This window comes from Miscanthus floridulus, chromosome 4, assembly GCF_019320115.1.
Source record: "Miscanthus floridulus cultivar M001 chromosome 4, ASM1932011v1, whole genome shotgun sequence".
NCBI classification, from domain to species: domain Eukaryota; kingdom Viridiplantae; phylum Streptophyta; class Magnoliopsida; order Poales; family Poaceae; genus Miscanthus; species Miscanthus floridulus.
This window is the reverse complement of record NC_089583.1, coordinates 114,254,198-114,267,395: the sequence shown is the minus strand read 5'-3', so window position 1 is coordinate 114,267,395 and position 13,198 is coordinate 114,254,198. Positions and strand designations below refer to the sequence as shown.

The window sequence follows — 13,198 nt, the reverse complement described above, 5'->3', positions numbered from 1 at the left end:
TAGGTAACTGGAGTTTACAAGCTCCGGTGGGCAAGATTGCCGCCGTCCATTCTCGAGCCGCAGCTCGCCGCTAACGTCTCCAGCAACAACCAAGACAATTCCAAATTGAGTTCCTCCCCTCTCCTATATTCTGTTACAACAGCATTCGACAGCGATACACCAGCGCAGCTGGGCTTGGGCTCATTTGGTCCACTCCGGTCCCGATGTCTTGCTGTTGGGCTTCCTGTTACGCTTCTTCCTTGGGCCGTCCTTCTGGGTTTGGCTAGCTCCAACATCCGTGACATCTCCTCCCCCCTTTAGCAGTGGCTTGTCCCCAAGCCGAGACATCAGGAAACCGAAGAAGCATGTCATCTTCATCTTCCCATGTTGCCAATTCCGGTGGTAACCCAGTCCATTTAATCAACAGCTGGCGATGAAGACGGTTTGATCTTGTGGACACCCGGCGATCCAGAGCAGCTTCTGGAATCTGCTTGGGTATTTCAGGTGGAAGAGGAGTAGGGACAATGTCAGTCATACCTGTGACTTTCTTAAGTAAGGACACATGAAAGACTGGATGGACATTAAAGGTAGGTGGCAACTTCAATTTGTAGGCGACAGAACCAATCTTAGCTTCCACTTCATAGGGCCCAAAATAGCGATAAGAGAGTTTGTGATTCAGACGGTTGGCAACAGAACTCTGTGCATATGGCTACAACTTTAACCAGACCTGATCACCCACTTGAAAGCTTCTTTCAGTACGGTGTTTATCAGCTTGGTTCTTCATGCGTTGTTGAACACGCTGTAGCTATTACTGCAAAAGAGCATTAACTGTTTGATGACTTTGAATCCATGTATCCAACTCAGGGACAATAACGTCCTCATCAGGGTCAATACCAAAGTGTCTTGGTGTTTGAGCATATAGCACCTCAAAAAGGAGCGAGTTTAAGTGCAGAGTGGTAGCTTGTATTATACCAATATTCTGCAAGATGAAGCCATTGAGACAAAGCTGAAGGACAAGAGTGAATGAAACACCTGAGATAACCTTCTATGCACTCTGTCTGGCCATCACTCTGGGGATGATAAGCTGATGACATACATAAGTCTGTACCAGCCAGTTTGAATAATTCCTTTCATAACAAACTGGTGAAAACTTTATCTCTGTCGAACACTATAGCAGTGGACATGCCATGCAATTTGTAAACATTTTCCATAAAAGATTGTGCCACTTGCAGAGCAGAGAATGGGTGCTTGAGCTTAATAAAATGGGCATACTTAGAAAACTTATCAACTACAACTAAGATGCAATTGTAGTGAGAAGAAGTAGGAATACCTTCAATAAAATCCATGGTAACCACCTTCCATGCTTGATCTGGTGTAGGAAGGGGTTGCAGCAAGCCTGGGTAGGGAACTCTTTCAGACTTTGCCTGTTGGCAGACTTGACAATTAGTGACAAAGTTTTGAACTGACTGTTTCATTTGAGGCCAGTAAAACAGCTTCCTGATTCTATTGAAGGTGACAAAATATCTAGAATGTCCACCCAAAGGACTGGCATGAAACTGATGTATCACCTTGTCCTGCAACTCCACCGAGTGACCAAGCTAGATAGCCTGCTTGTACTTGATAATTCCCAGGACAAGTGTATAATGGCCATGAGGAGATTTGAGTGCTAGGGCAGACAAAAGGGTTTGAGCTTCAGAACTGGCAGTATAACTATCTTGCAAATATTGCAACCACTGGGGTTGAGCAACAGAAATAGCTGATAGGGTATGTTCAGCATGATGAGCTCTGGACAGAGCATCGGCAGCTCTATTGGTAGCACCCTTCTTGTACATAATCTTGTACTGATACCCCATGAGCTTAGTCATAGCTTTCTTCTACCAATAAGAGTGAAGCCTTTGGTTAGTAAGGTGAACTAGGCTCTTCTGGTCAGTTTGAATTATGAATTCTTTGGGTTGAAGATAAGCCTTCCACTGGTCAACAGCTAGTAGAATAGCTAGACTCTCTTTCTCATAAGTGGACAGTCCCTGTCTCTTGGGTCCCAAAGCCTTACTGACAAAAGCAATGGGGTAACCATTTTGCTGAAGCACTGCACCAATACCATAATCTGAAGCATCTGTTTCCACCACAAAAGGTTCATTGAAATTTGGTAGAGTTAGAACTGGTGCAGATATCAATGACTGTTTCAGTAACTGAAAAGCTTGCTCAGTTGTCTCAGTCCATATAAACAAAGTGTTCTTCTGCAACAGATCATTGAGAGGTCAAGCTATCATGCCAAAATTTCGAACAAATCTTCTATAATAACCAGCAATGCCCAAAAAGCTTCTGAGTTCCTTGGTATTAGCAGGAGAAGACCAGTTTTGAATAATTGAAAGCTTGCTTGAATCAGTGGAAACCCCATTGGGACTGAGCACATGACCCAAATAATAAAGCTGTTGTTGGGCAAAAGAACACTTTGACAGTTTACTTTGAACTGATGTTGTTGAAGAAGCTGAAACACTTGTTTAACATGAAGAATATGTTCAGCATAGGTCTTCTATAGATTAATATATCATCTATGAAGACCACAACACATTTCCTCAACAAAGGTGCTAAGATATGATTCATGATAGCTTGAAAGGTAGCAGGTGCTCCAGTTAGTCCATATGGCATGGCTATGTACTCAAAATGACCATGATGTGTCTGAAAAGCTGTTTTAAACTGATCATCAGGATGGACAAGGATTTGATGAAAGCCTGATCTAAGATCCAAAGTGGTAAACCAATTTGCACCATGTAATTCTTCAAACAACTCTTCAATGATGGGTAGGGGGTATTTGTTCTTCACAGTGTAGGCATTTAGTTTCCTATAGTCTACACACAATCGCCAATCTCCTGTCTTTTTCTTGACTAAAAGAGCAGGAGAAGCAAAAGGGCTAGAGCTCTGTTGGATCATACCAGACTGAAGAAGATGTGTAACTTGCTTCTCAATCTCGTCCTTCTGAAAAGGTGTATATCTGTATGGCTTCAATCTAAATGGCTGAGCACCAGGCAGCAGTGGAATAGAATGTGTGAGAGCTCTGAGAGGGGGAATGCCCTTGGGTTCTTCAAAAAGTTCTTGAAAATTGTCCACCAGTTGCTGAAACTAAAATGGGAGAGATGGTGGTGATGACTGTTGTTCAGGTTCCACACTGTACACCTGAACCATACCCCAAACAGCTTCATGTTTGGTCATAGCTTGGAGTTGATGAACTGTGATTTCAGAAGAAACACAAGAAGAATCATGTATGCCATGTAGCTTAACCTGAATACCCTGATACTGAAAGCTCAACCACTTCTATTTTCATTCAATATTTATTGGACTGCATAATTCAAGCCATTCCATCCCAAGTATAGCATCATAGCATTGCAGTGGTAGAATTTTGAAAGTTGAATTGAACATTGTTCCTTGAGCTGACCATGGACAATTGACAAGTTCATGAGTACAAGGTAACTGTGCACAATCAGCAACCTTTACAGATAATCCTTGCCTTAAAGGGGACCAGGGCTGGAATTTAGCTGCCATTTGTTCACTAATAAAGTTGTGGGAGCTGTATGAATCTACTAGAATCACAGCTTGATGTTGACCAATGTAAGCATGGAGCTTCAAAGTTCTGACTACATTGATACCCTTGAATGCAGTTTCAGATATTGCCACTAATTCATCAGGATTATAATCAGATTGAGACTGAGGATCAGCAGGAGAAGCCCCATCTGCTTCAGCTATCAGGTGCCAAACCTCTTCAATCATGTGTAAGGGTACAGCAGCAGGACATCTGTGTTGGGGTCTCCATTTACCTCCACGTTTGAAACATGGACCCTTAGCCTTGCGGTATGACATGAGATTAGACAGCTTATCATCTAGCTTACTAGGCTGGTCATCAGACTTGGACTGATCGAATTGCTTCCAATCAGGAGGTCTTGTTACATGAGCATTGGGTTGCAGGGCTTGCTTTAACAAGTGTCTGGACTGGGTGTATGAGTCCAGTTTCTTGTATTCTTTTGGAGAGCATCCATTCAGCACCTCTTCCTGCAATATGGCAAGGGAGCTAGCAGTATCCAAGTCTTTTGGCCTATGTAACATAACAACAGCTCTAATGTCCTCACGCAAGCCATCCACAAACTTGCCAGTAAGAAGAACATGATTGACTAAAGTATCATGTGCTAGCAATTGGTGCATGAGATCATCAAAATGGGTAATGTAATCTACGACAGAGCCAGTTTGTTTAGCATGAAGGAACATACGAATGAAATGAGTAAACTGGTCCCTGTCAAAATGATCTACAACATGTTTGCATAACACATCCCAAGAGCACTGCCTAAGGTTTAACTCGATGGTTTGCATCCAGAAAGCAGCAGATCCTTTAAAATTGATTGTGGCTAATTTGACCCATTTTTCAGGTGGAATAGCATAGAGATCAAAATAAGTATCACACTGTTTAATCCAGAGCTTAGGATTGGTGCCATCAAACTTTGGGAAATCAAGTTGGGGAAAAGCATGATGGAAGTTGGCAGTGTGGTGGCAATTGAACTGAGAACAATTAGAACACTGAAACGCAGTAGGGGAACCAATTGACTCACCTTTGATCGGAGGTGGTTCGAGGGTAGCATCGCCCCCCGAACCATCCCTCCGGTAACTGTGGTGTACGCCGTGGCCTAACGGCCCGTGCGCCGCCTGCGAGCAGGACGGATCCAGAGGAGCGGATCCCGACGACTTGATGAAGACAGAGTCACAGAACCCTCGCCGAGCGCAGGTGGCGGTGTCGGTGAAGCGGACTTGAGAGCGTCGACTTGAATCCGAAGGGAGTCGAGGCCGGAGCTTATATCCGCCACCTTGGAGTCGACTTGAGGCCGCCAGCGCTCGAAATCATCCTTCGCCGCACGGAGATCATCGATGGAAGTCTGGAACTCGTTGATACGGCGGTTCCCTTCATTGATTCCCTTGGTTTGTTCGTTGAGCTTGCCGATGATGAGGGCGAGTTGATCTTCGACCTTCATGGTGACTTGGAGGCGGGTGCGGTGTTCGTGCGCCAGAGCTTCGATTGCCGACCCGACAAACCTCGGCTCGTACCTATGAACTCGCGCGATCAACACCAAAGTGGATCACAGAACTCTGCCGACGGGGATTACAGTCGCGATCAAGGCAAATCGAATCAGAGGCGGACTGGAACGAATCGGAGAGTGAACAGAGGTGGAAGTGGATGGATCGAAACGAATCCGATACCAGATGTTACGGTGGAACTAGATACTACTACGATGAATCTATTTAGAACTGGGTAACTGGAGTCTACAAGCTCCAGTGGGCAAGATTGCCACCGGCCATCCTCGAGCCGCAGCTCGCCGCCAACGTCTCCGGCAACAACCAAGACAATTCCAAATTGAGTTCCTCCCCTCTCCTATATTCTGTTACATCTGCACTCGACAGCGATACACCAGCGCAGCTGGGCTTGGGCTCTCATTTGGTCCACTCCGGTCCCGATGTCTTGCTGTTAGGCTTCCTGTTACGCTTCTTCCTTGGACCGTCCTTCTGGGTTTGGCTAGCTCCAACATCCGTGACAGGCTGCTGGAGGGAGGATGGGCGACGCAGACGCGCGCCTTTCTGCCCGTGCCGCTGGTCTCGTCTGCGGTCTGTTTGGGAAGCCAGGCAGGCAGGCACTCAGGCAGGCGAGCGGCCGGGAAGAGGCGGAGGAGCTCTCGGACTTGGCGGTTGCCGGTTGGCAATCAAGTCTTTTGGCCGATGGACGGACGAACGGATCACTGAATTGATGCAGCTGCAATGAAAGCTGCCATAAACCACTGCTGCTTGCTGCCGCCGCCATGGCCCGGACCCCAGCCTGTGAGAGCTGCAGTGCACTGCTAGCTTGTAGCAGCTTCTGTGGATGTGGTCCGTGCTCAGTACGTCCTCAGTGCTTCGTACTCAGGCCACGTTTAGTTCGCTGCTGAATCGGGGTTTGTACAGTGTTCGATGTGACGGCGTTCGGTAACAATTGCCCAAACATTTGCTAATTAGGCTCAAAACGTTCGTCTCGCAAAGTACAATCAAACTGTGTAATTAGTTTTTTATTTCGTCTATATTTAATACTCCATGCATATACCACAAATTTGATGTGACGTGGAATCTTCTTTTTGATAGTGCCAAATTCTGAAATCTAGGGAGCTAAACATGGCCTCATCCATTCATTCATACAGTACTACGTGTTGTATCTTCTTTTCCCCGACCCGTGTCTCGTCTCATAAATTCATCCATCGAAAAACGACCTGTAGATGCTGTTTTTTTAGTCGTCCTCCTATCCTCTAGTAGAAACAGAAGCTTGCGAAGAAACGAGTTCTTTGTGGACGAACATTCCCCCGCGGGCGCGGCCGTTTGAGCGGACCGGAGACCGCACGGCGCATGCAGCCGTCCTTCGCCGACACATCGGTCCGGGGCGTCTGGGCCCCGCGGATGGCGCTGCCGTTCCGGTTCCGGTTCCGTTGCCGTGCCCATCTTTGCGGGTCTGCGTCTTGGAGGCACAAGGATTTGCGTCTTCGCCTTTGTTTAGTTGCACCACAAAATTTAAAAAGTTACCACAGTACCTGTCACATCGAATGTTTATGGTCTATGCATAGAACATTAAATGTAGACGAAAAGAAAAACTAATTACACAGTTTGGTGGGAAATTACGAGACGAACGTTTTAAACCTAATTAGTTAATGTTTAGACACTATTTACCAAATAAAAACGAAGGTGCTACAGTAACCCAAAATCAAATTTCGCGAACTAAGCAAGGGCTTCGTCGCTAACCTGTTTCTGCTGCCGGACAGTACTGCTGAAGCAGAATCTGACAGTTCCGTTGACGGGCGCTGGTCGCCGGTCCGGCAGAGAGCCAGAAGCCCACACCGAGCGAACGAACTGCGCTGCCTGCCTCTGCCTGCCTGCGCCGCGCAGCACGGACGGCTCCCCGACAGTCCGGGCAGGCATGACAGTACACGTGAGCAGAGCCAATGCCTGCCACTGCCAGCTTCCTTTGTCTTCACTCCTCATCCAGACTGCCAGCGCTAGATCCTTTGCCTGCCTGCCCTGCCCGTACTTTTATGAGAGTAAGCCCTTGTTTAGTTGGACCCCAAAATCTAAAAAATTACTACAGTACCTGTCACATCGAATATTTGCGTCCCGTGCATGGAGCATTAAATGTAGACGAAAAGAAAAACTAATTGCACAGTTTGGTGGGAAATTGCGAGACGAACGTTTTAAGCCTAATTAGTCAATGTTTGGACACTATTTGACAAATAAAAACGAAGGTGCTACAGTAGCCCCAAAATCTAAATTTTGCAAACTAAACAAGGGCTAAGACGCCTTTATCTTCTCTGCTACAGTAATCACTCTCATCTTTTTCAGTCCGTTTATTAGCTAGAATTTATAGTATTTTTTTTCTCATAGCAAAAACAGTTTTAACCAGCTGATAATCTTTTCAGCCAACTTATCGGCTAAAATTTATAATATTTTTTCTTGTAGCAAAAACAGTTTTAGCCGGGTTATCAACCGGCTTTATGTATCAGAGTTGCTTCCTGGATTCATTCGTTCATCCGGAGGAGGGGAGGGGAGGAGTGTTTCTTTGCGTGTGGACTGTGGACCCTCGTCTCGTCTCGGCGGTGGTGCGAGATGAGATGAGGTTGACGTCTTGCTGGCCTTGCCTTGTGCTTGCTCTGCCACCGATAAAGCTGATATTCTGTTCGTCTTTTAAGATTGTCTGATGCTCTGCTGCGTTAGCATACAGCCAGCACTGTAGCTTCATTTTAGCAAATGCTGATTACTGCTCACCATTAGCCATTCAGCCAAACGAAGTGGAGCGTTGGGTGTAGCTTTAGCGGTAAGTGTGGGGTGTCAGCATTAAATGGAGCATGGTTACATATATACTACAGTTGACAGTTCATCAGGACTTCGGGTCCAGCATTCTTTAAACACCCCCAACCCCCCCCCCCCCCCCACCCAAAAAAAAAGCAGAACTTTTGTATAGTAACTATATCTTCTGTGACTAAAAAATAAAATATGGATATTTTTTGGTACGACATTTATTTTGATTCATCCGTCTGCCCGCCTGTGATCCCACGACATCTCCCGCATGCTACGTTCTTTAGTGTGATTCTCCTTGATTTAATATTGTCTGTCATATGATAGAGGAATCACGGCAAAATAGAAAGTAAAAAATTATTGTGCTATCCATATACACATTGCATATTTGCATGCACCAGCATACATGGCAACGAGCAAAAAGAAAGAGAATTAACACAGAAGGAAAGAGAATTAAGATAAAAGGAACCTCTTTGCATTTCTGAGAATCTTGCTAAATTTGCCTACATTTAATTACTTCACCTCTTTGTATTTGCAAAAGGGACAACTTTTTTCTCCTTTCATTTGGCTTCACGCTCACGTGTTACATCGCCCTCGCTTGCTGTTTCTGGCTGAAATTGCCCTTGATCTGTTCATTTTGAATATTTTCCCCATATTCAAATTAAACTATAAAATTTTGAATTAGAATACGAGGTAAGACATGCAAACAGATATTTCAAAACTACCTGTAAAGTCCAAAGAACTTAATAAATAAATCCTTCTGGAGGCAATGCAAATTATCTCTAATCTTTTATTTGGTGTAGTTAGTGTTATCATAGTACCCGCATGTATTCATGAGAAATAAATGTGGATATTTTTTGGTGCGACATTTGTTTTGGTTCATCCGTCTGCCCACGCCTATGATCCCACGACATCTTCCGCATGCTGCATCCTTTGGTGCGATTCTCCTTGATTGAATATTACCTGTCATGTGATAGAGGAATCACGACAAAAAAATAGAAAATTACTGTGCTATCCATATACACATTGCATGTTTACATGCACCAGCATACATGGCAATGGGCAAAAGAAAAGAGAATTAACATAGAAGGAAAGAGAATTAAGATAAAAGGAACATCTTTGTATTTATGAGAACCATACCAAATCTGCCTATATTTAATTACTTTCCCTCTTTGCATTTGCAAAAGGGACAATTTTTGTCTCCTTTCATTTGGTTTCACGCTCACGTGTTCCATCGCTCTTGCTTGCTGTTTCTTGCTGAAATTGCCCTTGGGTCTATTCATTTTGAATCATTTCCCCATATTCTAATTAAACTACAAAATTTTGAATTAGGATACGAGGTAAGACATGCAAACAAATATTTCAAAACTACCTGTAGAGTCTAAAGAACTTAATAAATAAATTCTTCTAGAGGCAATGCAAATTCTCTCTAATCTTTTATTTGGTGTAGTTAATGTTATTATAGTACCCGCATGTATTCATGGAAATAAATCGTGGATACTTTTTGGTGCGACATTCTAACATAGATCCATCGTCCTGCCAATATCCTTGAGGCGGATCACATAAAGGATGAGAGTCCCTCTATAAGATTGCTCACAAGAGACTCAAACTTATATCTGATCATGGTAATATTGAATTGTTTTACATCAAAAGCATCGACAATGATAAATGGGGACATAGGTTTAAGTATGCATAGTGGAGGAAAACTCAACGTTGGCCTTCTCAGCAGCTTTTCTGAGCCTTTGCAGTGCTAACTTATCCTTACTCAGATAGTCAAGAGGTACACTATAAAATTATGCACCACTAAGAAAAGTGTCACCATTGGTTGCATTGATCTGAAAAATATGTCAAAATTAAGAATTACAACACCTAATTCAACATCTTAGAACAGACACTCAAGTGGATACCTTATTCTACAATATATATCTGTGTGGAATAGTCCTAAAGCCACACATATTTTTACGCTGAGTATACCATACTTTGTTTCAAAATTTTATGAGAGATTTTTTAAGATATGCAGTATTATTCATGTGACAGACACTAATATTTATATATATACTCGAACCTGTGTGTACAGGATTATATGGAGATGCAACAGAACTTATTCATGAATTTATTGGCGCATGAAAAAAATGGATATCGGATAATTCTTTCTATCGATATAAAATATTATCTTAGCCATATTACGAAAAAGTCTATACAATAGAGTTCGTGAGCCTACGACACCGCGCTCTCCGTGACTGTGTTAATTTCACGAACTTTGCTTTTTGAATTAAATATGACTTTAACGTCGGTATTTAATTTAACAGTATTGTTATCTTATCGTGCGATCCGTGTGTTTTTAGTACAAAAGATTTTATTGTCCCGTAGCAACGTACGGACACGCTATCTAGTTCTCGTAATAATGTTGTCTTGATCTCCAAGAGTTTAGAGACCAGGACACTCGTGATGCCTAAATCCGACCGAGAACTGCACAAGATTTGGGACCATTATTAACTCCCATCAATTTAAAACGGACACGGGAGCTAATTTCTTGGTCCCAAGTACCTGCCCAACTGTGGCACAATCGTCCAGAATAGCATATTTACGGAGACGCTCGTCTTCCACCAGACACTAAACACCCCGAAAGCAAGCTACAACGGACGGTATCCGTCGGGCACACCCTAAGAGAGAACCCGAAAGATCTATATTTTTTCCAAGGATCTAATAATGAGAACGAGTTACAATACTTGTCCATTTCATATATCAGAGTTTCTTAAAAAGCACATTATTACAATACCAAATATCAGAGTGCGGAATGATAAACAACGAAATTTAAAAATAAATATCTAGCGATAGGGACGAGGATCCGTCTAAGCCAACCAAAAGCATCCTCCACACAAAGATACATCTCATGCATCACCAGCAACAGGGGTAAATAAACCTTGAGTACATAATATACTCGCAAGACTTACCCGACTAGTGGGAATAAATTTCTGACTCCAAGAAATATGAGAAGCTTTATGGCTTGCTAGTTTATTTTAGCAGAAAGCAATACTAATAGTGAGTCATTATTTAGGTTGTTATTATTGGCCGCATTAAGTTATTATCTATGCAGTCTATATAAACATCTATTCTACTCTCAAGGAAGAGTTGAGCAATTAGTTCAATTTCATCACCTTCCATCTTTTAGTTCTTACTACGATGCTAGAGTTAAGATAAGTCGTACCAACTCAGCAGCGATTCGTGAACCAATGTGCCCAGCTAGATGCCCCAAAAACACACGCCCCGCTTGTACCTCAGGCACAAGCAGGACTAACCCATCCCTCTCCTATCCCGGGTGTCCAAGTCCCTGTCCAAACTTGGACTCCAAGCCCCCACTCCTGAGCCCCAAACTCAGTGTGGTGCTAGGACCTCCACCATCTTCGCCTCTAATCAGTCGGTCCGGAAAGAGCTGGATCCACGATAAGAGAGTAACAAGTCTTTCCTGCGCCCATACCTAAGTACGTGCTCGGGACAATAGATCTGTGACTTGCCTAGCGTCCATTGCAACGACCGGTCCTTAATCGACATGGACAGGGAAAAAAGTGTAACCAAGTCATGCCCTGTTGGTCGCAGGACACAACCCCTTACACCCACCAGTACCCAAATCATATCCCTGCTCGGTCACCATTTTTCCACCATTTTATCATGAGTGATCATATTTTATCATCTATTTGTGAGTAACGACAGGTTACTCATGCTACTGATATCCTGAGCATAGCAGCTACTCGACCTGTACTAGTAGGACTCATAGGTAAATATATTTATGCATGTAGTTTTCATAAAATGCATGTAACTTAAATGCACATCACACATATATATTCAATGATCATTAAAAATAGGGGTTATGCACCGGGGCTTGCCTTGGGCAGGCGATGGGTCAGTAGGGTCAGCATCAAATGGCTCCAGGGCTCCTTGCACGAGGATCTCCTTTCGTACTCCTCAATGACCTCGTCGTACTCCTGTTCATCGACGGGTACGACTTCTACCAGCTCGTGATCCACATGCATGAAATGATGATGCAATACTTAGTAATCTAGCAACAACAGCTCTTAAAATAAAGTACCTCTGTCTAACTACTATGCTAGTGCTACCGACTACGGTATTAAGTTATCTATTGCTATCAACAAGTATGAAGTATGGCATTTATCATTATCGCAACCACTGCTATCCTTACTCCTAATGCTGATTTACGCTATATACAATTAAGCAAGGATAACAGCTACTCTACTTATCAACCTACCCTAGGGCTACAAATTTTACAGCAAGTACCTACCAACCTAACAAGCCTACTATAAAATTCTTATATCTATAGCTATCACCAATCTTCCACAAATATTCCTATAAATATTAGCCTACATAATATTAGCTCTCTAGTTTTGAATTTATGACCCAATCCTTGTCACAGCTAACTGCAATCTAACTGTACTAACAAGTAGATGATATTTTTGTGAACCTAACAAAATTAGTCTCACTATTTTTAGACCACTACACAATTTAGTATAAATTACCAAAGTTCAGCTAAAATCTTTATTGAATAAACACTTCCTATTTTACTGAAAATTGGAAAACGCCATTCTATCGCGCGACCCACTCGGTTCGGCTCAGCCCACCCTGGCTTCCCGCCCGCGCGCAGGCGCAGCGACTGGCGTGGCCCGCTCGGCATCGTGTGATGCGGCCCAACGCAGGCGGCCCACAACAGAGCCGCGCGTGGCTAACGCATTTAGCGAATAAGCCCTTGTTCTTTACCCTATTCTCAAAACTAACGCGAGCACTATTACACTGAGTCACATATTTTTCAACTACCACCCTCTCCTTTCCCTTCTTCGCCGTGGCGACGTCCCCCGGCACCCGTGCGCGCACCGGCGAGACGGCGCGGCACCAGGCGGCTACGCCGGCTACGCCGGCCACACCCGACCCTCCAATCCCAACCTAAGGAGCCGATGCTCACCTTGACTTCAACGCGCAACGATCGGAGGTGATACGGCAAACGAGAACGCTGTCCCGAGCTCCCTCCCCGGCGATGGCCCTTTCCCTGCGACGGCGGTCGTGTTCCCATGAGCCATAACCTCAACAGCGTGAACCAACTCACGGGTAGGCAACAGAGACTCACCTCGTGCTTACCGGTCGCGGTGGCCTGACCGGAGACGGCTCGAGTAGACCTGGCCACGCGCACCTGGCAGGCCCTGTGGCGACGACTATGGCGAGACTGTGGTGGCAGCGCTGGGTAGGCTATAGAAGGGCGAACTAGGGCACGCACGTGGTAAAGCGGAGCAGGGCGAAGGTGCGGCGACAAGCAATTGGACAACGGTGGACATGGGTAAGGGAATTTCACGGCGCGGTTGCAGGTCTTAAA

At 44.4% G+C, this 13,198-nt stretch overlaps 1 long non-coding RNA gene across 1 annotated transcript; it reads right to left on the bottom strand.

Moving 5' to 3' along the window:
* Positions 1–5,718, bottom strand: LOC136550396 (uncharacterized). The gene is made up of 2 exons (XR_010782267.1): positions 1,310–5,718; positions 1–1,232 (listed from the first exon to the last, which is right to left on the bottom strand). It is a non-coding gene; the product is annotated as an uncharacterized lncRNA (long non-coding RNA).
* Positions 5,719–13,198: the final 7,480 nt, after the last annotated feature.